This window comes from Watersipora subatra, chromosome 6, assembly GCF_963576615.1.
Source record: "Watersipora subatra chromosome 6, tzWatSuba1.1, whole genome shotgun sequence".
Classification (NCBI taxonomy): Eukaryota; Metazoa; Bryozoa; class Gymnolaemata; order Cheilostomatida; family Watersiporidae; genus Watersipora; species Watersipora subatra.
In genome coordinates, this window is record NC_088713.1 from 34,964,228 (window position 1) to 34,990,901 (window position 26,674).

The 26,674-nt window shown below is 37.2% G+C and overlaps 1 protein-coding gene and 1 long non-coding RNA gene across 3 annotated transcripts in view; one reads left to right on the forward strand and one right to left on the reverse strand.

The window, feature by feature from the left end:
- The window catches only part of LOC137398468 (uncharacterized), a 331,058-nt gene that overhangs the window by 104,693 nt on the left and 199,691 nt on the right, over positions 1 to 26,674 (forward strand). The window lies entirely within an intron of this gene.
- Positions 364 to 19,693, reverse strand: LOC137398965 (uncharacterized). The gene is made up of 3 exons (XR_010979083.1): positions 19,590 to 19,693; positions 16,956 to 17,070; positions 364 to 448 (listed from the first exon to the last, which is right to left on the reverse strand). It is a non-coding gene; the product is annotated as an uncharacterized lncRNA (long non-coding RNA).

Consider the following 26,674-nt stretch of genomic DNA (forward strand, 5'->3'; position numbering starts at 1 on the left):
GTTCTAATTAGATATAATCCGTATTTGAATAGTTATATAACAAGCAAAACAAAGCAGTAATGAAACAAATTGTTCATTCTTCAAATTTGATAGAAATATGTGGTGTAATTCACTAACCTGTTCTTTTTTCTACTACAATTCCAACTAGTCTGACTTGGAGATAAACTGTGAAGCCACATATATACATATACATGTATATATATATATATATATATATATATATATATATATATATATATATATATATATATATATATATATACTAATAAATTATTTAAAAGCAATACTTATCTTTTTTTTCCAGCTACTGTCAGTTTCATGATATTCTCATTCGTCAGGCTGTGTTGGAATAAACAAGATGGTGACTAATCTCTTCTTGGCTATTTTTCCCTCCCTTTTGTTCTTATTGTTTAATTTCTTCTTCTTCTGATTGGCTGTTGGTTAGTAGCTACAAAATGAGAGAGAAGATAATTTCTGGAATGACGACAGGTTGAGACTAATTCAGATTTTTTATTAAGTGTTGCTAAGTCAGGTCTATTAATGATGTAGTATTTTTCTGTCAAACATAGGTTGCACCTTTTGCTGGAGTTGTTGTAGGATTTTGTCTGTTTTAGTACAGTCCAGTCTAGTTTGTAGTTAATGTCTTGGTCTTTCAGTTTCCAAATGTGTTTGCTTAGTTCAGTTGCGTTTCGCTTGGTGCTGTTTTTGATACTAGTTTTGTGGTTACTATATCGTGTTTTAAAGTCAGTTTCACAAAGTCCTATGTATGATTCAGTAGTGTTGTTGTCTAGTCGTGTCACTTTGGCTTGGTATATCACACTTTTTTGCAGGCAGCCCATACACTAAACCCAACAACAACATACAATATGTTCATGCCCAAAGTAACCACCCCCCTAACATCATTAAAAACTTACCAGAAAACGTCAACAAAAGACTCTCTCGACTCTCTGCTAACAAACATATATTTGAGCAATCAAAAACACCATACCAGCAAGCACTAAATGACAGTAACTACAAGTACAGGCTAAAATACAAACCAGAAACCACAACTAAAAAACGTAACAGGCAACGAAAAGTAATATGGTACAACCCACCATATAATAGCAATGTACAGACTAACATTGGCAAAATATTCTTAAAAATTGTAAACAAATGCTTTGACAAAAAGAGCCCACTAGGCAAAATATTCAACAAGAACACAGTAAAAATCAGCTATTCCACAATGCCCAACATGAAGAGTAAAATTGATGCACACAACAAAAAAATCCTTGGTAAAAGCAATGAAACTCCAGTAAATGACAAAAACTGTAACTGCCGAGTCAAAAGAGAATGCCCACTTAATGAAAACTGCCTGCAAAAAAGTGTGATATACCAAGCCAAAGTGACACGACTAGACAACAACACTACTGAATCATACATAGGACTTTGTGAAACTGACTTTAAAACACGATATAGTAACCACAAAACTAGTATCAAAAACAGCACCAAGCGAAACGCAACTGAACTAAGCAAACACATTTGGAAACTGAAAGACCAAGACATTAACTACAAACTAGACTGGACTGTACTAAAACAGACAAAATCCTACAACAACTCCAGCAAAAGGTGCAACCTATGTTTGACAGAAAAATACTACATCATTAATAGACCTGACTTAGCAACACTTAATAAAAAATCTGAATTAGTCTCAACCTGTCGTCATTCCAGAAATTATCTTCTCTCTCATTTTGTAGCTACTAACCAACAGCCAATCAGAAGAAGAAGAAGTTAAACAATAAGAACAAAAGGGAGGGAAAAATAGCCAAGAAGAGATTAGTCACCATCTTGTTTATTCCAACACAGCCTGACGAATGAGAATATCATGAAACTGACAGTAGCTGGAAAAAAAAAAAAAAAGATAAGTATTGCTTTTAAATAATTTATTAGTATATAGCTGCTCCAATATATTTGTTGAGCACTCTAATTTTAGTAATACTAGCCCATAATTCTTAGGAATTTATGGTTTATATATATATATATATATATATATACTAGCTGCATTACCCGTCTACAGGAGCAGATTCACGGGCAGCATAAGGTTTATTGAGAGCTGTCTTTCATACGGTAAAACAACTCAAAATATGCAGTTACATCTCCCTCTCTCCATCTCTCCCTCTCTCCCTCTTTCCCCTTTCTCCCTATCTTCATCTCTCCCCTCTCTCTCCCTCTCACCCCTTTCCCTCTCTCTCCTCTCTCTCCCTCCCTCTTTCTCTCACTCTCTCTCCCCCCTCTCCTCCTCGCTCTCCCTCTCTCTCTCCCCCCCCCTCTCCTCCTCGCTCTCCCTCTCTCTCTCCTTCGCTCCCTCTCTCCCTCTTTCCCCTCTCTCCATCTCTCCCTCTCTCCCCTCTCTCTCTCTCCTTTTCTCCCTCTTTCTCCTCTCTCCCTCTTTCCCCTCTCTCCGTCTCTCCCCTCTCTCTCTCTCTCCCTCTCTCTTCTCCCTCTTTCCCTCTCTCTTTCTCTCCCTCTCTCTTTCTCTCCCTCTCTCTCTCCCTTAGTTCAACGCAACCCATGTGGATAGACAACATTTTTGGTTTTTCTGTCGGGCGTATGAAAAAACAGTTTTCGGCGTGTGCCTACTTTTGAACAGGCGACGTATAGCTGGTCATGGCTGATGCAGGGTGGCAGTAAGTCGATAGCAGCTGCTCTCTTTCTTTTCACAATAGCGTATCGCAACCCTCGGAGTACTCATGAAAGTTCTGTAATAGTAAATTACAGTAGGCCTACTCGTAGCTGGAAAAAATTAGTAACTCGGCTGCTGAAGGAAATGAACATGACCCACTATCATGAACAGCGGCAAATCCAACGTTATTAAGTAGTGGAGATGTGGCAATTCATAGACAATGCAACATCGTATAAGAAACACTTACCTTTTTGATGTGGAAATTTAGTAGGTGAGAAATGCGTTTTTCCAGTGGCTCCAAGAAACAAACGTTTGCGTGACCTTCTCGGTACACGTTGGCAGTAAATATTAATTGCATGTAAATAACTACTCGTTAATTTATTTTATTTAGTGAATAGTACATTTGTATAGCTGTATAGACACCTTTTTATAGGCCGCAGAACTCAGGAAAGGTGCTTTTTAATACGGCAGAAAATTTGCCGTTTAAAAAGCGTGCTAACCGGGGATTTCGGATAATGCGCTCGAGCGGTGAAAGAAAAACAACAGAATCGCCACACCTTTATATAAGCCGCTTGGCTCAAATTGTCAGAGAAAAGTAGCGGCTAATAGTCAATATTACGAAATTACGATATTACGAAATTACGATAATTAGTACTGATATTAATTCGGTTGGCTTCATTCGACCGAATGGAAAAAGAAAGACCGCTCTATAATTTATTTACCGTTACTACACATATTAATTCAGTTCGCTTCGTACGACCAAAATTCGTACGACGATAAAAGAAAAGACCGCGTGTACTAACCAGAGAGGCGTGTACTAACCGGAGAATCCCGTTAACGCGCCCTAGATACCTAGTAGCGGCTAATAGTCGGAAAAATACGGTACTCCATAAGGCGGACAGACACACAGATACACAGATACACAGATACACAGACAACGATTGCCGTTTATATAGTAGATATATATATATATATATATATATATTTATATATATATATATACATATATATATATATAAATTGGAAAGTCAAATAGTTTACTTATCTTTCAGCTACTGTCAGTTTTCTGCTGGCGCATTCTTCAGGCTGTAAGCTTCCAATTTATACTGTTCCATCCTATGTTGAACACTCTGATTTTAGTTTCAAGTAGGATACATTTCAATATATATATATATATATATATACAATGTATATATATATATATATATATATATATATTACAATTTTTTTTATATATATATATACATGTATATACATATATACTCATGCTACAGACAGTACTGTTTCGGCTATTGAAGCCTCATCAGTGCAGCTCAGAGCTTATGCAAGGGACACAAATCCCATTACCAATGAGAGTTGACTTCTTGCCATGAAACAACCAGGTTGTCTTACAGACTTTAAGAAAGTCAATGTGCTGGCACCAGAGTGCTCAAATCACAAAAGTGATGAGCTTTGCACAAAGGCTAATTTTATAGTGCCGCACCTCTCACAGAGTGCTCAATAGATAAGTTGTCAGGCCTACTGCTAACAGCACTCTACGCTCTAAAAAGTGTGGAGTGTTATAACTAACTAGAGTGTGGAATAGGTTAATTTTACTTATCTTTGTTCCAGATTGATGTTTTATTCTGGGGTCACGACAGGTCTGTTTCGTGCTGGTGCACTCTTCAGGTGACTTGTGTTGAATGGCGGGTGGAGTTGCCTCTCCTGATGTTGTTGGTGGCGTCTGTAGCTCCGCCTCTGCCTGGATCGTATTGGCTGAGTAGGTATTCTTGGAGTGTCTGCATGTATCAATACAAGGTGACTTGTGTTGAATGGCGGGTGGAGTTGCCTCTCCTGATGTTGTTGGTGGCGTCTGTAGCTCCGCCTCTGCCTGGATCGTATTGGCTGAGTAGGTATTCTTGGAGTGTCTGCATGTATCAATACAAGGTGACTTGTGTTGAATGGCGGGTGGAGTTGCCTCTCCTGATGTTGTTGGTGGCGTCTGTAGCTCCGCCTCTGCCTGGATCGTATTGGCTGAGTAGGTATTCTTGGAGTGTCTGCATGTATCAATACAAGGTGACTTGTGTTGAATGGCGGGTGGAGTTGCCTCTCCTGATGTTGTTGGTGGCGTCTGTAGCTCCGCCTCTGCCTGGATCGTATTGGCTGAGTAGGTATTTCTTGGAGTGTCTGCATGTATACATGCAGACACTCCAAGTGTGGCCATCATGCACACAGTATTCCAAAAGTATTTTTTATCGTTCTTAGATTTTTTGACAGTCTATAATTAAATACTTGTTGTTCTTAGCTAAGATTTTTGCCTGGCCATGATTTCTTGAGCCAACTGGTCAGTGGAAAGATCTCATATCCAACCAAATAGTATGGGATAGAGTACTGACCATGATGAGTGGGTGGAGAAAGGAAAGGTCATGTACTCCATGGTCAAACTTTTGTATAAAAGATGATTTTTTGAAAATACCAGCATCATTTTTGCTGCCATAACTACTGATGCTCACACTTAGGAAGCAATTATTCGTATCACAGACAGCCATGAGAACAGTGGAATGGAAATGTTTATAATTATAATATAAAAACCCACTTCTACTAGGACATTTGATAGCCACATGTTTACTATCCAATGCTCCTATAACGTTTGGCATATTCCATTCAGAGGTGCATTTGTCTCCAATCAGTGGGAAGTCCTCTCTGCTCCGTGATTCCTTTAGGTAGCGATCTTTCAAAGAGTCCCACAGAGCTTGACAGACTTCACAAACAATCTTGCAAATTGTTGCTCGTCCAACTCTGAAGTTGAAGCTCTGAGACTGCTGAGAATCTCCTGCAATAACAAATACCATTGCCCTAAACGTAATTAATTACCTTTAATACAATTAATTTAATAGCACAGGGCAAGCATGTTTTTAAGTGTATGATAATGAAGGACAGAGATTTGTCGATTGTAGTGTGTTAGGCCGCAGTGAAATACATAAATATAAAATACATAAATACAAAAAATACAAAAAAGCATCATGTTCCCGCTTACCAGTTGCAAGGTATCGGAGTAATTGCTAAGCGTTCTTCATGGGAGATAGCTTCACGACTCCGGCAGAATCTTGCTTTCATATTTGGTGAGACACAACTGATCAGGTGGTCAAATCGCTCAGGTGTCATCCTCACATACCTTCAAATTAAGCAATGATGATAAGCAACAATAAGCACATCGCAGATTATTAACTGATACTATATTATGCATGTATATTAGCATTGAAATTGTTATTATTATCGTTATGATTATTATTATTATTACGTGTGTAATAATAATAATAATAAGGAAAACAAAGAAAACACACGTACTGAAGAACGCACGCTACTCACCTAAAAAAGATTTCCCGATCTCCTTTCCTCAAACCTTTAAAAAGAGCATGGTACTGGCCAAGCTGTTTCCTTTTTTTATCGAACCACGTATCCAATATGCATGTTTCCTAGGCATTCTTCTGAGTGCGTTGATTTTACAGCGCATCCTGCTTTTGAGGTACAGCAAAAGTAGAAGGCTATGTCTGCATGTCACCATGCTGTTTATATCGCGAATAAATCTATCTCCCATACAAAAGAGTAAATCGGAAATAACGAAAGCAGAAAACGTTAAGCTGGAAAACCCACCTTTTCCTAAAAGCATGACGCCTACCACCGCTATGGAAACACTGCATCGCACCAGAGCCATTGACTGTAATGAAAAGCCATTACACACAATGGTTCTGCATCGCACCTGAAGCAATGCGTTCCGCACAATCATTGTGCCGTGCACGATCATTGCGATGTCATATGGAAACCAAGCTTTAGAAACAAACCACTGGCGAGATATTGTCGATTATAAGATAATTACCTGCAGACAGTTGCCTACAAAAGATAGTAGGCCTCGCAATCTCAATAATACTTGATACTTGGGCTCATCGTTACAGCATTGCCTTACTGTCAAAACAAATTGCAAGGATAACTATAGTAGTGCCCATCTCCATTGATTAAGTTGTTATTTCAATTTTGCTTTATAGCAACAGTCTGATTTTTGTGGGGCAGAAGTGCCACTTTGTCTGCGGTCAAAAGTTGTCTTAGGAGAAATTTAACTCAAAGACCAGAGGCTAACCATTACACATAGAACCATGGAACCATTGTAGTATTTCACTAAAGAAAAACTCAAAAAACAATACATTTTATATTACTACTTAAGTGTCAAATAATCATTACAACAATTATTATAACAAAAAAACAAAGCTATTCATATATTAATTATTAATTCAATTTTAAATATTCAATTAAAATTTCTCCCTTGACAGATTGATGGAGGTGATTTCAACGTAAAATAACTGTTATAGGAGAGATTTTTGCGATGACAAAGCCATGCCAAATAACTTGTGAAAACCTTGAATAACTTTGTAAAGAAGTTTGATGCAATGGCAATAAAATTCGACGCCCCGGCAATGATGTTAAAGAAGTTTTGGAACTCGGCTACGTTTAGTACTTCTTCTTAGCGGCTATTTTGGGATGACGCCATTCTGCATATCTTGTAACAACCTTAAATAATTTTGCAAAGAAAAGTAAATGCATTGGCAATGGGGTTAACTCAATGCCCCGGCAATGATTTTAAAAAGATTTTGGAACTCAACTACGTTTAGTATTTATGCCTAGCGGCTAGTTTTTAATTTGAGGCAGTAGTTATCCTCCCTCGTGATTAAAAATAGAACTAACTATTTGCAGATTTTAATAATTCGAGAAATTGACTGTTCGCGAAATTGCTAACTTTTATATACATTATTTTCATCATGTAGGGTAATGCATTGTGAAATCTGAATCTATCGACACGCTTCCATTAGTATCAGTCTGAGCGTCATATGTAACATATGTCGCTAGTTTTGCAGAAGTTATCTTACTTTTTTTTCGCTGTGTCCTGGGCTCTCTTTCTCCCCCCACCTCCCAAAAGAGCCATGCCTAGGCTAGTGGCAGGGCTAACCGCAGACGTTGATTGATATTTCATGCATGCAAACAGTTGCTTATTGACACCAGTAGACACGATGAATAGTTTTGGTAAATGGAAGATTGCCCTGAAATTGCCTCTATACTTTTATTTGTGCTTTTAGAAGAATAATGTTATGCAAAATTATTTTGCATCTAATGATATTATTATGCTATTATGATGAATGGTGTTGAATCTGTCAATTTATCCTAGTTTCCATTATTTTCAGTTTGCTTTTTCTGACCCGTACCTCAAACAGCTAGGAGCCTTCACAATTAAAAGAAAGAGTCAGTGGACCTGTTGGTTTCATAGATGTATCTATTACACTGTGCGATGATGTTGAGGACAAGTGGTGAGCTGCTCAGGCTATACTCTAAATGTCTTTGGGTTAGCGTCTGAAGTTTAATTGGCAGCATTTTAAAGTTTCATATGTTTTTGCCAATACATTCATATTTCAATTTTCAGCAATGATTTTGATTTTAGAAAAACAAAATCCAGCTTTGGAGACAAAAAAACTTGGGATGCAACTCCCGAGTGTTCTCGAGGCTTAGCCTAAAAGTGTTCTCACGGCCTAGCCTAAAAGTGTTCTCAAGGCCTAGCCTAAGAGTGTTCTCAAGGCCTAGCCTAAGAGTGTTCTCAAGGCCTAGCCTAAAAGACCTAAGCCTTTTTCTCTGAGACAAAAACCTTTTTGTGAGAAACTTACTGAAGAAATCAGTAAGTTGTCTCCCCAACACTCAGCTACATCTATAAGAGTGTTACATAGTTTAGTAGTCAATATGATATGTATAGAACATTAACACTATGAATTAATATTGATTACATTAATTTCTGAATGTGATATAATAGAAATGACTTTAAAATATATTACTATACCTCCTAAAACTTCTAGTGGACATGGTATTGCGAGTTATCCTCTACGATTGTTGGTTTTACATATATATGTAAATTACCAAGTATTTTTTATGGTTGGAAATGCTAAACAGAATAAACATTGGAGTAGACGACTCCCAATTACGGTCAGGACTAAAATAGCTCTGCCAGTCATACAGTGTTGGCAGTGGTCCAAATTACTCCATGAACTAACACAGTAACTGAGCTGTATTTGTTGCATATGTCATTTCATTGAGTGTGATGGAATATGCTGTAAAAGCTTGCAATCTATCTTGTAGCTGTCACAGCACATCCTGACTAAAAACTTGTTTACCGAAATACTGTACAGCGATAGAAGGGTATATCTTGAAAAGCTTTTTTCGATTTCTTATCAGAACATAAAACACCAGCTGCATATTCAATATGCTCTTTCATTAACTACCCATCCATAAATGGCTTTCATCACCTGCTGATTCGGGAAACGATCTTCATGATTGCTCAAGTGGCCTTTTGGCTGTTCTCAGTAGGAGTCCTCATCATATTCTGCTGTGTTCTTCTGTTGCTGAGCAGTGGCGCAAGTCGTTCCTTTTCAGCCTCATTAGACATCTGTCCGTATACTGTTCCATGCTTAGCGTTGAAATGCGTCTTTGCATTGCTTTTTTATGATTTTTTGGTTGTCTAAACCTTCTAACATGACAGTCCTTTGTTGTTTGGCAGTTCCATTATAAGAAATTAATCAGCCCACTCTTTGTTGAATTTACTATTCTTTTCACCTACTGAATGCTTTGAATTCTTTGCTGCACTTGCCTAGCAGAGCAAGCAAAACAACAGTTTGCCACAATACGCACTGCACCTGATGCATCAGCTGCACTGAAATGGAGTTCTTCTCTTCCGTCTCTTGGCTGCGATGTTATGTCAATTGCTCCATTGGTAATCATAACCGATTTAGCCCAAAAATTTATGTATAAAAAAATAAGATTAAAATGTTTAACCAGAGGCCAGTCTATGCAGCAAACTTTAGTAGAACTTAAGAACATAGGCAACAACAGCAACTAAACATGATGGTATTTGTGCGCTCAGCCAGTTTATTTGTATTTTTGTATCAGTCAGTTTTATTTGTTCTAAAGTAAATTTAGTTTCATTGCTGGTTCATTCATTGTTTTTAGTTAATCAGATTACAAATAGATAAGATATATGGATGCCGAAATTCAGTTACCAAAGCCTCTGCTACAGAAGTTCATCATTAGCCAGATCAGGTCATAAAATTATGACTTTTCGCAACTTCTGTTGCAGTTTGAAGATAACTATGTTAATGTTAACATTTTTATCTTATTTTTCTACATAGGTTTGCTCTAAATCCATTATGATTACCAATGCAGCGACCAACATAACATCACAGTCAAGCTGGATAAACGGAAGAGAACAACTCCCTTTTAGTGCAGCTGATGCATCAGGTACAGTCAGGGCCGTATCCTCCTATACTGCAGTTACTGCCATGGCAGTAACATATTTCGAGGCTCAAAATTGGGGAATTCACGTCATTTTCGCTTGAGTTTAATAAATCTTTAAAAAGCTGAGGAAACACAATTTTTTCACTTATGTGCAGCGCCTTATTGAAACAGTATCTGTGGTAACAACACCAAGTCACGCACTTTGCGAAAGGTATCAATGATATTTAAATTATCCCACTCATCCCCAAGTGCGCTTTTCACTAATTCAACTGCAATCCAAAGAGATCATTGATGGAGCACACTTTCGGACCACAATGTTTAAAAGCTGTGTGTGGGTTATTTGAGCAATGTACTAAAGAAGTTGATTGAGAATTGATTGGTAATATTGTTTATTTATATTATTTATTATTATTAATGATTGAGAAAGATCATTTAGCGCTATGAACCGGGTTATGACTGCCATAAGGGCCTCTATGGGTCAAAAAAGACTGAGCAACTTACTAATACTACATGTGCACAATGATCTAACTGATAAGCTAGACATACAAGCTATCATTGACACTTTCAAACACTACCACATTGGACGATCTTCCCTCCTTTAAATTAATTCTAACTAAGTATTTGTGTAAATGACTCAGTTTACTCATTCTACTACTCGCTCACTATTATCAATGATATACAGCCCCCACATGGGTGGATGTATATCATTGGTATTATAGACTATAGTATAAGTACATTATTTTTAACATGGTACTCTATTAAGTTTTCTTTTCAACTCTACAATATTATTTAATTAAAATATTTCATAGGAGACTACTCGTCTCATACACCATTCAAAATTGTACCTAGTGACAATTCTACATTATGTTAGCTGTGGCCAACCCCTTTAGCAGCTCTCATTCACATTATATTTTTAACTAGCTGTGCTACCCGGCATTGCCCAGGTAATAAAAAAGTAAATGGACAGAAAATTGATTCGTATTTAACATATATAACAACATTTGCCATTCTAACTTTCAAACTACATATCTTGAAAGAAGTGTTTTATATAGTCTAAATAAGTTTATGGATTAATTAATTAATTTCAAACTTTGTTAATCAACCGTAACTTTATATCATGAGGAAATGGTTGTGTGCAGAACAGGTTCTTTTCTTTGGATGCATTAGACAATGTGTAACTTTTGAGAATACATGTACTTAACAGATTGACAAAAATATGACAGAAAATGGTAGTATCTGGTAGTTGAAATTTTATTAGAACAATATCTGCCAAAAATGGTTGAATGGAGAATTAATAATAATAATAATAATAATAATAATAACAATACAGATTGGAAAGTAAGAAACAATATAGGAAAACAATAATAGAAAAATTGGTAATGTTTAAACTTCAAACACGAAAGTATACTCCAATTATGTTTAAAAAAGGCCTGTTGAAATACAAAAGATAATGCAACAAACTTTAAAGCCTTATATTATAAACTTCAAAAATTATACAAAGTTTATAAATATAATAAGAGAATGTAAATCTATCTATATACACATTTCTTAAAGTATGTAAATTTGTGTAAATATAAGAGAGTGAGGAAAATGTGATACTTGTAATCTTACACGATAAGTTTGACAGTGAATCTTACAGACTTATTTGTTAGATTATTTGTTAGATTATCTTACAGTAATCTTACAAATGTAAAACTTATTACGAATTACTAATTGGTTAGGTTTAAAATGAAAGATGTGTAAGCTAATACACAAAGCGAGCGCTAATAGAAACACACAAACAAAAATGTTTTAATTTGAACTAAAAGAAATAACGTAAAAAGATTGTTTAAACGAACAAAATATTTATTCCTATTTAATGATTGTTGAGCGCAAGGCACCAAATCAGAATCCAAAAGACATACTGTAGCTGGAAAAAGTATTCTGAGCAGCTAGAATAAATGAGTAGAGAACTACATGTATATAAAGATGTACATAAAAGAAACAGCAAGTATGTAAACTACGAAACATATTATTTGCTAATGATACCATGAATACAAAGTGCGAAAACAAAAATTGTTATGACCAAATGAAAAGCACTACAACAGTCGCCAAATTTTGAGAGAAAAATGTTGGTTGCTACGGTTTGGCGCAAAGCATCATGTTTTATGGGGGCGTAATGACCAGTGAGCGCATTGTATCAATATAGACCTCATTTAGCTGAAACTTCACCATTAAATGATATTATGTTTGCAAAACCGTTTTACAGTAACGAAAAACGCTAAATTCGCCATTGCGAGCAACTGAATTTCTTAATAACAAATATAATCAGAAGACATTTCGCCAAATTTTAAGTTTGTAGATAAATTATTGTCGATATCGTGGAGCTGAACAAATCAGCTCTAACGAAATAAAGACGAAGAAGCATAGGGCTGCATATACATAAGTCCCAAAATATTTCTTCCTCGCAGCTTCGTAACGTGTGGTCGCTTTGCTAAAACAATTAGCATTTGATTATAATACATCAAATATGATAACACCATAGATTGAAATATTCTAACCGAGTGTTTGTAACATGTGGGCACAGTGCTAAAATAACTGCTGTAGCCAGACAATCAATCCTACAAATACACATACGACAACAAACTTTGAGAAATATAAATATATAGATAAGCGTTGTTAAAGACAATCCCAATAAACAGTTTTATTTTTAGTAAACAGTGGTTTATAATGTCAAATTTGCTGTTAGAACATGTGCCCCATCAAGAGCCAAGTGTGCTAGATTTGCACCATTTTGACTAGTTACTTTAAAAAATTTCCCTGGGAAAAGCCACCGGATCCCTCCCCGACCGATAGGGCGCTCGGCAGCCCTCTTGAACTCTCCTTGCAGTCCCATTTTCAAACAGGTATATACAGCCCTGGATGGAGTGCGTATTGTGACAAGCTGTTGTTTTGCTCGCTTTGCTAGACGAGAGACAACTCGGCAAAAGGAACAGTTTGTCAAGACAGGCTAAAGCTGAGGTCAGGTAAACCCTTTTGTTGCAAGTAAACCTTTAAACTGAGGTCACACATCAACTGAACCTAGCAAAGTGAGCATGGCTCAATCATGACAACAAAGGTTTTGTACAGTGCACACAGATTGATGACAGCTGAACTCACCAAGGTCTGGCCTGGTGTGCTAATCTTTTCTGATTGTGTAAGCTCCTTCTGTATATGCATGGGCTGCTAACTTCTGAATCCAGTGTAAGAACTATCAGGGAATTATTAGGGAGATATTCCTACCAAATGCCTAGCATTTGATATCAACGAATCATGTAGAAATTATGAGAGATCTAAGAGTTCAAGATCGCTGTATTAATATTTCATTAATTAACAAAATCGATGATGAATATAAAGCGGTGAGTAGCACTAACATTGTTTAAATTATGCCAACTATAATATTTTTATTTCATTTTTATTCTAGTTTTGTAAATAATCCAATAACATGGTGCCAGTGTTATCTAAAAGAATATGGCATAGGAGTGCTACATACGCTTTTATCATTAAGTTCTGGGTGCAGAATATCATCTATTATATAAATGGCAATCGTTGTGTGTATATCCACCTTATAGAGTACCGTACTTTTCGGACTATCAGCCGCTACTTTTTTCTGATGGTTTGAGCCTTATAGAGCTTATATAAAGGTGCGGCTATTTTGTGGTTTTTTCTTTCACTGCTAGGGCGAATTAATGGGAATCTCCAGTTAGTGCGCCTCTATACATAACCTTTTCATCGGTTTTACACAAAAATCACATGATCTCTGGTTAGCGCGCCTCTTTACAGTGCCTAATGGCACTGTTCCGTTTTAAACAGCAAAGTTGCTGCTGTGTTAAAAAACACCGCCCTGAGTTCTGTAGCCTATACAAAGGTGCCTATACAGCTATACAAATGTACTACTCATTAAATAAAATAAATTAATGAGTAGTGATTTACATGCAATTAATATTTACTGCCAACGTGTACCGAGAAGGTCACGTAAACGTTTGTTTCTTGCGGTCTCTGGAAAAAACGCAGTTCTCACCTACTAAATTTCAGCATCAAAAATGTAAGTACTTCTTATTCAATGTTGTATTGTCTATGAATTGCCACAATTTCAATACATAAACCTTTCACTTGCGTCCATGTACAAGTTTAGCTATCGGCCTACTGCCAGCCATTTTGCCGATATTGCTTCATATGTATACAATATTTTTTCAATTTCAAACTCCATCTAGGACGTTTGCTTTGGTTATATATTTTATTTTTCCAACATGTTAACAAGCACTGCTATGCAAAAATTCCATTGTATTTATACTTTGTGCATTTTAATTATCTGTGTAATCACAAAAATCTGAATCGGCTGTAATGTCATCAACATAAGTAATTGTTTTCTAACTCGGTGGCATTTTCAAAACTTACACAAAAAATGGTTGTTTTCAAGTTGGAAATTCTCAAACAAAGACTTAAAATTAAATTTTAGGCTAATTTTATAGAGAAATCTTTGGACAACACTGTCACTACCATAAAAGTTTTAAGGATCGTTGGTTATGTTATCAACGAAAAATAAAATTCAGTTGTTAGCAGTTGCTGGGAAAGTCGCAAAAATGTGTCTACGGCGGTCGACCATAGGAAATGCATAAATGAGTCCACTTCAGTGAAAGGGTTAAAAACGTTGGATTTGCCACTGTTTGTGATAGTAAATATGTTCATTTCCGTCCGCAGCTGAGTTAGTTTTACTTTTTTCCAGTTATGAGTACTACAGAGCTACAGCTACTACAGAACTTGCACGGGCACTCCGAGCGTTGCGATAGGCGACCGTGAGAAGAAAGCGAGCAGTGTATATTACAAAAAAGCACACCATATCATTCACTTTTAGAAACGCTTAAAGCAGTACAATGCCTCTCAGAAAGCCTACTGCCCAAACGCAAGAATAGATTGAGAAAGAGACCGAATTCGCAAAGCAGCAGCTAGATAAGCAAAAACTGCAGAGCAAACACAGATACGCCTACAATGAAATAGAATAGCTACTGCAGCTGTTAAAAGTGCAGAAACTGCAGAGCAAACACAGCTACGCCTACAACGAAACAGAATAACAGCTGATACAAGAGCAGAAACCGCTGAACAAACACAGGTACATCGAGAGCAGGCCAGATCAGATGCTGCAGCTCCTAGAAGTGCAGAGACTGCTGAGCCGACTCAGCAGCGACTCAAACGGCTCAGAGCAGCCGCTACAGCGGTCAGACGTGCAGAAACATCTGAGCAGATGCAGCAGCAACAAGATCATGATGCACTAGCTACAACAGCTGCTCCGCGAGCTGAATTTTCAGAGCAGATGAAACGGCGACAACAGCAAGATGCACTAACTACAGCAGCTGCTACCAGGCACCGTGTATGGGCAGAAAACTTTGCACTTCACTACAGTCCTGCAACACAGTATAGGGCCGAAGTTTTCTATGGGATGAATGTCTAAAAATGCTCCAGATTTAATGCCTTACGTTGGAAAGGCAAAAGGCCATATATGTAGTTTATATAGTAGATTTTATTAATAATAAATTTTATCAACACAACCACATTACTTCTGCACAGTTTGCATATGTCATGTCAAAACACAGGCTTTAGTCGAAGAAATGGTGAGTCATGATTAGTGTTTTAAGCATATAGAAGTCTCAATTCGATAAATGCTGGCGATAGCTTAGCAGTTCAATAGCAAAATATTTTCTAGAATTTCTTAAAATATGTAAAACTTTTCAATACAGCCAGTTTGAAGAACTTCACTTTGCCTAGCAATGTCAATTTCATTATCAGTTCTATGTACAAAATTAGGACAACTCCGATTTGAGTGCTTCGACACTGATGCATTGTAGACTAGCTGTAAAACACACTGCATATTTCCATTGTTCTCTCCAACATTATTGACATGTGCGACTGCATATGTGTATGCAGTCTGATCAGCACAAAAATTTCAGTAGATTGCATATTTGGAGTTATTTTACAGTATGAAAGACAACTCTCAATAAAACTATTGCTTCACGTAAATCTGTTCTTGAACATGGGTAATGCAGCTAGTTAGTAATAAATTCATTGTCTGAATTTATTAAACAATCAAAAAAGTACTATAAAATAGATATATACTGCTATAAGTGTTGCATGTTGTATAACTTTGCATGTGTCTTTAGTTATATGAATGTGTAAGTACATCAGGCCTCGATATTTTGCTGCGACCTTTTGATATTTCTCATGGCTCGTTGTATGTAAGGGTGGGCAGAGTTCTCTCCATACACAGCTTTAAACATATCCAAAGACTTAGTGTAAAATTCTAATGCTTTCCTATATTCACCCAGGGAGTGATGGGCTTTACCAGCATTATTATAGCTGCGAGCAATATAAGAATGACTAGCAGCTTCTCCAAACACAGCTTTCATCATATCCAACGACTTGGTGTGATAGTCTAATGCTGTTCTATAATCACCCAGAGAGTGATATGCATTACCAGCATTGTTGTAGCTGCTAGCAATATCAGAATGAGTAGCAGTTTTCCCATACACAGCTTTCCTCATATCCAACGACTTTTTGTGATATTCTAATGCGTTGCTATAGTCACCCAGGGAGTGATATGCATTACCAACATTATTGTAGCTGCAAGCAATATCAGAATGAGCAGCAGTTTCCCCATACACAGCTTTTCTCATACGCAAAGACTTGGTGTAATAATCTAATGCTTGCCCATATTCATCCAGGGAGTGATAGGCATTACCAACATTATTATAGCTGCAAGCAATACCAGTATGAGTAGCAGTTTCCCCATACACAGCTTTCTCCATATTCAAGGAGTTTTTGTGATATTCTAATGCTTTCCTATAGTCACCCAGGACATGATATGCACTACCAACATTATTGTAGCTGCGAGCAATATCACAATGAGTATCATTTGCTCCATGCACAGCTTTCTGCATATCCAAGGCCTCGTTAAAAAGTTCTAAGGCAGAGCTATACTCACTTAGTGATAAATACATCTGTCCAATGTTGGAGTATACTGTAGATATATCTCTGTGGTCAGTCCCAGTGTGTAGGTAACACTTTAAAATATCTAGTCCACTGACATTATCTTTGCCCTAGAATATCATACAATCATAGTAGGGTTTTAATACATCATCATCTGTCATGTTATCTATCAGCCTATCCCACCCACATAGTTAGTTTATTACAGTCTGTCAAACTCAGCTTATTACATGCATTTGATATTATATACCGCAATAACAAAATTATGAAACATGACCAGAGGAAATTGCTTGTTTAGCTGCAGAATTTATCAGTAGTCTGGCATTATGATCGGAGTGCAGCTTCAATTGAAGTGATGTAGGATGGAAGGAATTTATGCCATGTATTAAAAAATCATATTACCATACTTTGATATTATCTGATAAAATACTAACAAGAAACTTAAATATTGTGCAAGCAGTAACCAATTTTAGTTTCTATAACAATGATAAAGTAATAAAGTGAAAGCAAATGAGTGACAGCGAGTAATATTAATTCTTTTCTGTAGCACTTATTTATCATATGTAATATCAGTTGTAGTTTAATGTATATCATCAATAGACACACAGATAAATGATTCACTATAAAGTTATCCACATTCCTAGCAAACTGACCAATTGACTACCAACTATTATATAAATCTAGCTATTTTTAGCCTTATTTTGGGTCATAACGTCTCCATCTATCAGATCCATTTAGACATTACTTTTAATTTATCGTTCACTCTTGCTTTGCATCAACCATTTAAAATTGTTATATTTTTAGGACTAAAAACTAATTAGATAAAAATTACCAGCATTAACTTAGCAATAAACTCATTTATGACAAATAATTTGAAATTAAACCATTTTGTATATTAATTATTTTTTGAGTTGTTTGTGTTTGTTTTTTTGTTATTTTGTGCATGTAGTCATTACTATTAGCATACTTTTTACTGTTGTTTTGCATCAACAATTGAAAAGTAGTTCAACTTCAAGATTCTAAAGTGATTATATAAAAAATATCAGTAATCACTTAAAGATGAATCTCCACTAAGGTTTTAGTATGTTTTATCAGAAAGTATTTGTATTTTTCTATCATTTGTGATTGCTTTTAATGTTTGAGATGATCTGATTGCTGACATGTTTGAAGATTAAAATCAATTAAACTTGATCACATCTATATGGTGCACCTTCAGGATACGATTTTGATTTGTTCCAGGGTTGACATTGTATGGTGAAAAAATTGTATATATGGGTATACAAACCATAGTAATTATATAAGACAAATATCCCCTGGTAAAATTGTCAAAATTGTATATATAAATGTTGCACATATTAAAGATTAGTAATAAAATAGTATGTTAACCTTGGTAGCTATAGCTACCTACAGTAACTTTATTGTATTTAGTGTATTTGGTGGTTATGATCTGCAGCAAAATTTAACATTATAATGTACCCTGTCCAGTACATACCATAAAGAGTTCTTACCTTCAAGTCTGACGTACGTAAAACATTAACTTTGACCTCAAATAAGTTTTGTTTAGTAAACACACACCATTTAAACTAAGTTTTAGTATGTATTTTTAACTACTTACTGAATTTCAACTTTTTATTACTACTTTTATCATTAAGTTTATCACTTATCAGTTTCTGTCTTTGCTTTAACTTCTGACGCGCCTATTATAATTTTTTTTCAAATTAATTCTACTAAAAAGCTCAAACGATGCTGTTTTCGTAATGATGTAGACTTTTGTTAGCAGGTTAAAAGAAGTTGTCTAACCACTGAATTGTTTGAAAGAATCACAGTGCCAGCTTTTTTACTTGTTTTTAAGGGATAATACAATTATCGTTCATTTGAGAACTGCTCATCAAATTGGTCATCATGTTTCTTTCAGTTATTGCTAAAATATTTTCGGTGAACAGCTTTTTGCTGTTTTGGTTATTTTGACATACGTAATAAGTACATTGACTTTCAAAATTGAACTTGGGTGAAAATTTTGTGGAGTTCGTGAGGTGAGATAAAATTTGTACGGTAGGTGAAAAAGCCATGTTCCACTTTGTAAGGTGAAAAGTTTGAAAAAATCATCTTTTTCAAAGTTCATCTTTTTCAAAGTCACCTTACAAAGTTCAAAATTTTAAGGTGACAAATCTATACCTTATACCGTATACCAGGGTCATTGTGTCCTGAGGGTAATAGATGTAATAGCAAATGATAAAAAACGCTGAGACTTTCTGATAAAATCTGAGAAAAATTTAGTGCAAGCTTATCTTTAACTATAAACTTTTTTTTATAAAAATTATATACTAGCACTGAATTGGGTACCAGTTCAGTGTGTCAACAGTGTATGTAAGTGTTCCACAGTAAGTGTCAACAGTGTTACAAGGTTTGGTAGTCTAGGCAACAAACTCTCTGACACAACCTGTAGTCCTGTGAACTTGTTGAAGTATCTAATATCTATTACGTTATATTTACTAGTTTTGTTATAATGTAATAAGTTCCTGTAGCAAACTTTTCAGGCATCAATGTAAAATCCATTATGTAATATTCAGCAGGATATAGAAACAAAATTCATACATGTAATTCCCTTCTGGCAAAAACAGTTGACACTCACCTTTGGCAGCATCTCTCTAGCATCTATCAAGTTACCAATTGCCTTGTAGCAGTGTCCCGCTAGAAATCTGAATAACTCCGCGGATGCTTGATTGCTGTCAATGAGGTGAGTGAAATACTGTAGAGTGTGTAGTTGTTACTAGTTAGATAGTAGGAGATTATTTATTCTGCATGTGAACACCGATAATAAAGAAGTAGCCATTACCGTTGTAACGAGCGCAACTGTCTATATTTATTTGACGTCCTTTAACACAAAACCCGGAGGTACACAACTCCTAGTATTATACAATGCAGTGTAACATAACACGAATATAGCACATCTCCTTTCCTAAGTATGTTTGAAGCAATGAGTAAAACAGATGCCTTTAAAATGAGTAAAACCAAACATGAGTAACAAAGTGATATGACTAACATGACTAGCAAGGGAAATGCACTAAGTACTGTAAGCAACTAGCTACAAAATGAATAACATATAAAAGCCATAATCTGACTGACTGGCGATGCCTAGCATTCTTCAATCAGTCGACGTGGCGGTCTGATTGTACGACGAGGTCTCGAAGTCGTAGGTGTGCTATCCATACTTTGGGCACAACTTGACAGAGAACTGTGTGAATCCGGATTGTCAGGTATTGAATTGTCAGTATTGGTCGGAGAGTCAATAAGTGCTGTTCGGTTTCGGCGAATTTCGCTACCTGCAGATACTATGTACGTGCGGTTAGGTAACACCTCTTTCACTTGTCCATATCGTTGTAAATCACGTACAAATACGGGGCTACCTTTTCGTAGGATAGGCAACTCTTTAACCTGTTGTGATCGGTCATGTCGCTCTTTCATTTTCACCTTGTATTCCTCATTGACAGACTGGAACGCTTTGTGATCTACCTGGCTGGTTGTGTGATAGTGAATTTGAGCAACCTGTGTACGAAGACTACGGTTCATAAGCAACTCAGCGGGCGATCTTCCTCCATGTATCGGTGATGTACGATAAGCTAGAAGTCCTAGGTACAAATCTCCAGATTTCTGAAGTATGGACTTTATAGTCTTAACCATTCGTTCTGCAGCACCGTTGGCTCTGGGATACATAGGCGATGAAGTCACACTTTGAAACTTGTATTTTTTTGCAAAGTCTCTAAAATCTTGTGAAGAATATTGTGGTCCATTATCAGACAGAACCATTTCGGGTACTCCGTGCCTGGCAAAAATGCTTTTCATCTGGTTGATTACACTTTTGCTGCTTTCATTGGGTAGTAGGGCTACCTCTGGGTATCGAGAGTAGTAGTCAGTCACGAGTAGATAAGGCTTTCTATTGTGATAAAATAAGTCGGTGCCTACTATCTGCCATGGTCGGCTAGGAGTGGCTGTAGGTAGTAAAGGTTCTTTAGTGACAGGAGCGGTCTCTTTACATACCCTGCAGTTTTTAATCATTTCCTCTATCTCTCGTGCCATGTTTGGCCACCAAACGCATCGACGTGCTCTCTCGGTACATTTATTTAATCCTAAATGCCCTTCATGCAGGTTGGCTAAAGTTTCCAGACGTTCTGTTTGTGGAATAATTATGCGGTTTTGATAAGTCAACAAATCATTGCACAGCGTAATATACCCTCTGCTTTCAAAGTATGGTTTGATTATGGAATCGATACTGGACAAATAGTGTGGCCACCCAGAGTTTACGTACTTCTTGACCTGGCACATCACTTCGTCCGCTTCTTGAGACAGCCTAAGCTTTTCGACATGCATATCTGTGCTTGGCATGAGCATAGCTTGACGAGAATACGTGTCTACTTCTTCTACAAATAGAGTATCATTCTCTGTGGGAATGGCGCACGGGTATCTCGACACTGCATCAGCAGAAACATTCTCCTTACCGGGAATATGCTTTATCTGGTATTTGAAACGTATTAGTCTTAGCCTGAATCGTTGTATTCGAGCTGGCAGTTTACTGATTTCCTGATCTCCAAGCAGTGACACTAAAGGTTTGTGGTCGGTCTCTATAGTAAGGTCAAGTATACCAATGATATATCGAGCAAACCTTTCTGCGGCCCAAGTAACTCCCAATGCCTCCTTCTCTATTACGGCATATTTACGTTCAGTTTCGGACAGAGATCGGCTTGCGGCAGCTACTAGTCGACGGGTGCCATCTGACTGTTTCTGACTCAAGACAGCTCCTAACCCGTAGTCGGACGCATCTGTTGATAAATATGTCTCTTTATTTGGGTCATACGGGGCAAGAACCGGTGTAGATTTAAACTCCTCTTTGAGACGATCAAACGCTTTTTGCTGGGAATCATTCCATATCCAACAACTCTTTTCGCACAAGAGCTCTCGGAGCGGTTGGCTGATATGCGCTACAGCAGAACTAAACTTGCCATATTGGTTGACTATGCCTAGGAAGCTCCTAACATCACGTACACACGTTGGTGTCGGAAAGTCAAGCAATGCAGATATTCTTTCACCTGCGTGAATACCACTAGCGTCAATGCGATACCCTAAATACTCTACTGACGTTTTCTTTAGGGCACACTTGGCATGATTTAACGTCAGACCAGCGTCGTGCATGCGGCGTAGCACTTGCGATAAACGGGAGTTATGCTCTCTCTCGTCCTTACCCATCACTAATACATCGTCCATATGTACTACGACACCTGCGATACCTTCTAATATTTTTGTCATTTCTCTGCAGAATATCTCTGGAGCTGATTTTAGTCCAAATGGCAATTTACGGTAGTAAAAACGTCCAAATGGTGTCAAGAAAGTGGTGAGATGTTGGGATTTGGCAGACAATGGTATTTGCCAAAATCCACAGTTGGCATCTAGTTTTGAAAATATGTGACCACCATTAAGTTTTGACAGACTGTCCTCGACGGTTGCCATGGGAAAAACTTCACGTCGTACGTACTTATTTAGCTGTGTAAAGTCTGTACAGATACGAACACTGTCCTGTTTAGGTACAACGACCATCGGTGCACACCATTCCGTAGGCTGTTTCGCTTCTACAATAACGCCTAAAGATTTCATACGCTCCAACTCTAACTTAGTTTTGTCAAGTAATGGAAAGGGTACGGCTCGTGGCACGAATATACTGTACGGCTTGGCATCGTCAGTCAGTCTGATCTCACATTCAGTCTTTACAGCTCCTAGACCCTGAAAAAGTCTTTTATCAACAAAATTATCAACACCATTTGCAAAATCATCAACATTATCAACATTACAGGCAAGCAAACCAAGACTTTGACATGCAGATTTGCTCAATAGGTTCACATCTTGATTACGCACAACGTAAATTGTTTCTGATATAGATTTGTTACCATATGTAAGAATTGCATCAGTTTGACCAATACAAGGTATTTCTAAGTTACCAGGACCTCTTAGTCTCTTAGTATTGGGCTGCAATGGAGCGGATATAGCATTTGGTCCACACACAGTTGCTGCAGCACCAGAATCTAGTTTAAATGTTGCTGTATTGGTATGTCCCTGTATGTCAATGGCTAGTTTGGCCATCCATGGTTTACTACCATTTCTATCGCTGTTCTTGATTTCTCCAGTAAACAGCTCGACTTCAGTCACAGATTTTCCAGAGAAGCACATTTGCTTCCAATGACCTCTCTTGCCACATGCAGTACAAGTAGATCTCAAAGCTGGGCAGGAGTCTCTGGAATGTGGGGCTTTTCCACAGCGTTTACATCGGTCTTTAGGGACAGATGAGGCAACTCTATTATTTGCAGAAGTGTTGTCAAAGCTATTGGCGTGTCCTTGGGTTGTCGGCCTGTGTCGAATATTACCAGTATTCGATGATTTGTGTCCTTTTAAGTAAGAGTTTCGGTTTGAGCTAGATGTGTCATTCTTTCGGCTATGTTGTGGCTGTCGTGAACTGAATTTGTTGGCATGTACATCTACAGCTGATCCCCTGACTACTGACTGTGCTTGTTTAGCTGATTCAAAGCGTCTAGCTATCATCACTGCGTCATCTAGCGTCAGATCTGCATCGGCTTGTAGTTTTTCACTCAACTTGTCTTCAGTAACGCCCACTACTAATCTGTCACGTATTAGCTCTTCCCGTAGATCTCTATAGTCACAAAACTCGGCTTGGCGATATAGATTGTGAATAAACACATCTATAGAATCACTACCTTGTGTCAGTTTGTTGAATTTAGCTCTCTCAACAATGAGATTTCTCCTAACTCCGAAGTATTGATTGAATGCATCGATCACAGAATCGTAGTCAGTTTCTTCTATTCCACGGCTAAGCACTACATCCTCTGCTTGCTCCCCTAACGTATAAATAAGAGTGTTAATCTGTTCACGCTGAGGTCTAGTATCCAAACCACTCGCTTCTCTATACCTCCTCCATCTACTATACCATCTCGTCCAACCGGCAGGTTCGGCAAAGTCAAATTTGTCAGGTGGATACAGCTTGGGTGCAGAATAATGCACTCTTAATGGCTCCACCGTTTGTTCATCGGCATCACCGGCTTCCCCCTCTTCGTCAGACATGATACAAACACCGCTGCCACCATGTGTAGTTGTTACTAGTTAGATGGTAGGAGATTATTTATTCTGCATGTGAACACCGATAATAAAGAAGTAGCCATTACCGTTGTAACGAGCGCAACTGTCTATATTTATTTGACGTCCTTTAACACAAAACCCGGAGGTACACAACTCCTAGTATTATACAATGCAGTGTAACATAACACGAATATAGCACATAGAGCACGGTGGTAATTCTGGGTATAGTACAGTACGTATGCACAAAGCTCAGTTTCTTTACACACAAAAGATTCACCATCAGGCATACTCGCTGCGTGTTCCTTTACTTTATTGAGGAAAAAATCCAGCTCAGAAGATTCTGGGAATTTACCGATTGCCTTTCCAAGCTTTTTTTTAGCCTCAGAGTATTTGCCCATAAAGTATAAAACCTCAGATTTTACCCAATGGTAATTTTTCATTACAGAAATGTCTGCGCATATTGACAAGATGGAGATCGCACTGTATGTAGTTGTTTTAAATGAATGAGTGGCTTTTGATATGCCAGCTTTTACAGACTGTTTGATTGGAGCAAGCAAGCACCCCATGGTTAGGATCAACTGAGGAGGAGCAAAGTAGGTCTCACTCTGTGCTACAGTTTGTTCATCAGCAACCTGAATAAACTCTGCCTGAGCCTTAAGCTTGAGGTAAGCAGATGTACGTATGTAGATAGATGAAGCTAACAGAATGTTCAAGTAGTCATGATTGTCATGGGACAACAGGCCCTTTTCTCTCATAGTTGAAAAAACCTCCCAGCAACTCACGGCATCAACATGCAAACACATTTTCATATTATTTGCTAGCAAGGTTGGATATCGGAATAACTTCTCCTTAACTTTTACACTCCGGTTTTCTGGTGGTTGAAATTTTGTGAACTCAAGAAGAAATGAATACTTTTGCATGTCCTGCTGAAATGACTGTAAACATTTTTGCAAAACGTTTTTTTTTCTGGCACAGAACTCTCATAGATTCTTTTAGCTGACTGAAACAATCGATACGGCTCACAAGAGTCAGATTTTGACTCTTTAGCTAAAATAGCAACAGTTGATGAAAGCATGTCAGACTTGTCTCCAGCAAAACCATCAAATGGTTTTTCAGCTTCATTTTGGTAAAGCATCATGAGTTCATCTACAGTGAATGTCAACTTATACCCTCCTTTACCGTTTCCTGTTGGTATGTTACCTGAGTTTGATGTAATTCCATCAATTCTGTAGCCAGCTACAATATTAGCAGCAGAGATCTGGTGATCCAAGTAGTCATTCTCAATCAGTTCTTGGATATCAAAAGCTTTTAGTGGTGTCTCTTTGAGATTCCCTATACGGAAGTAACTGTCTACGGCTAATCTTTCAAAGTAGCTAGAGTTCCTTTCAACTATGATTCCATATTCTAGGTCAGAATATGGAGTTGCCTCCCCCTTTGCAATGGAGCCCAGGCCTATGACCACAAACTTACGATCACATTCCTCATTCAACCTCTTTAGAAGTGTTACACTTGCTTTTAAGATGTTTCTAGAAACTTTGATCAGACCCTCTGTGCATCGCTCACTTGCTTCAAACACGCTTTTACAAAATGTTTTGCATTTTAGTTTGTTGTGTTCACTAAAAATGTCATCAGTTTCTAATTCTTTAACTGAGCCATTTAAAAGTCCAAAATCTTCATTTGTTTTCTCTCGGTACTCATGTAGAAGCTTTTCATGGTTTCTAGTTAGTTCCTGATGCTCATCATAACTGAGTGGATGATTACCTTTGTACCAACTCTCTTCTATCTCATAGACTAACTTATGTCTCACAGGTAGTGGATCCTCTGCTACACAGAAGTTAGCTAGACCATGAGCCTGTAAATTGTATAGGACACTAATAGATAAAGCAGAGTTTATATAAATTATTATCAGATAGTACGAATAAATACTATTGATTTGTCAGAAAAGTTTAAGATGACTCAATAACAGCCCAAGTTCCAAGGTTCTGTATTTTTGCAATCTATCAGTTTTGAGAAATAAGTTAAGCTAGTTGATAATAGGTTTAGTACCTCAATAGGTGCACAGGCTACAGTAGCCGTGGAGCAAAACTTATCATTAACTTCAATAGGCAAAATTGAATTTATTGATAGTGTAACTTTATATAAAACTTTTTAAAAACAACTAAGTTGTGTTCAAAAAGGAGTCAAGTTAAATTACCTGCACATAGTCTCTCCAGGAACCGGTCTCCTCACCTTTGGATTTATAACTTCTAGCTAGCCATTCTACATATGGAAACTCAGACATTACGCAGTCCACATGTTGATAAGTCTACTCTACAACATATATTGGATAATCATCTACTAAACTTTACATTGCTACCGACAGGAACCTAATGGTAGAACATGGTATTATGGTTATTAGAAATATATGTATTATGATAGTATTATAATATGGTTACGGTTAGTGGCAACTATTTGTTTACTGCTTTGGCACTTGTCACTTTACAAATTCAATTCAACATCAAAATATCTGCTGCCATACAAATAAACTATGTTTGTTAAGTTCAGTATTTTTTGTTAATGACTAATTAACACAATATTGTT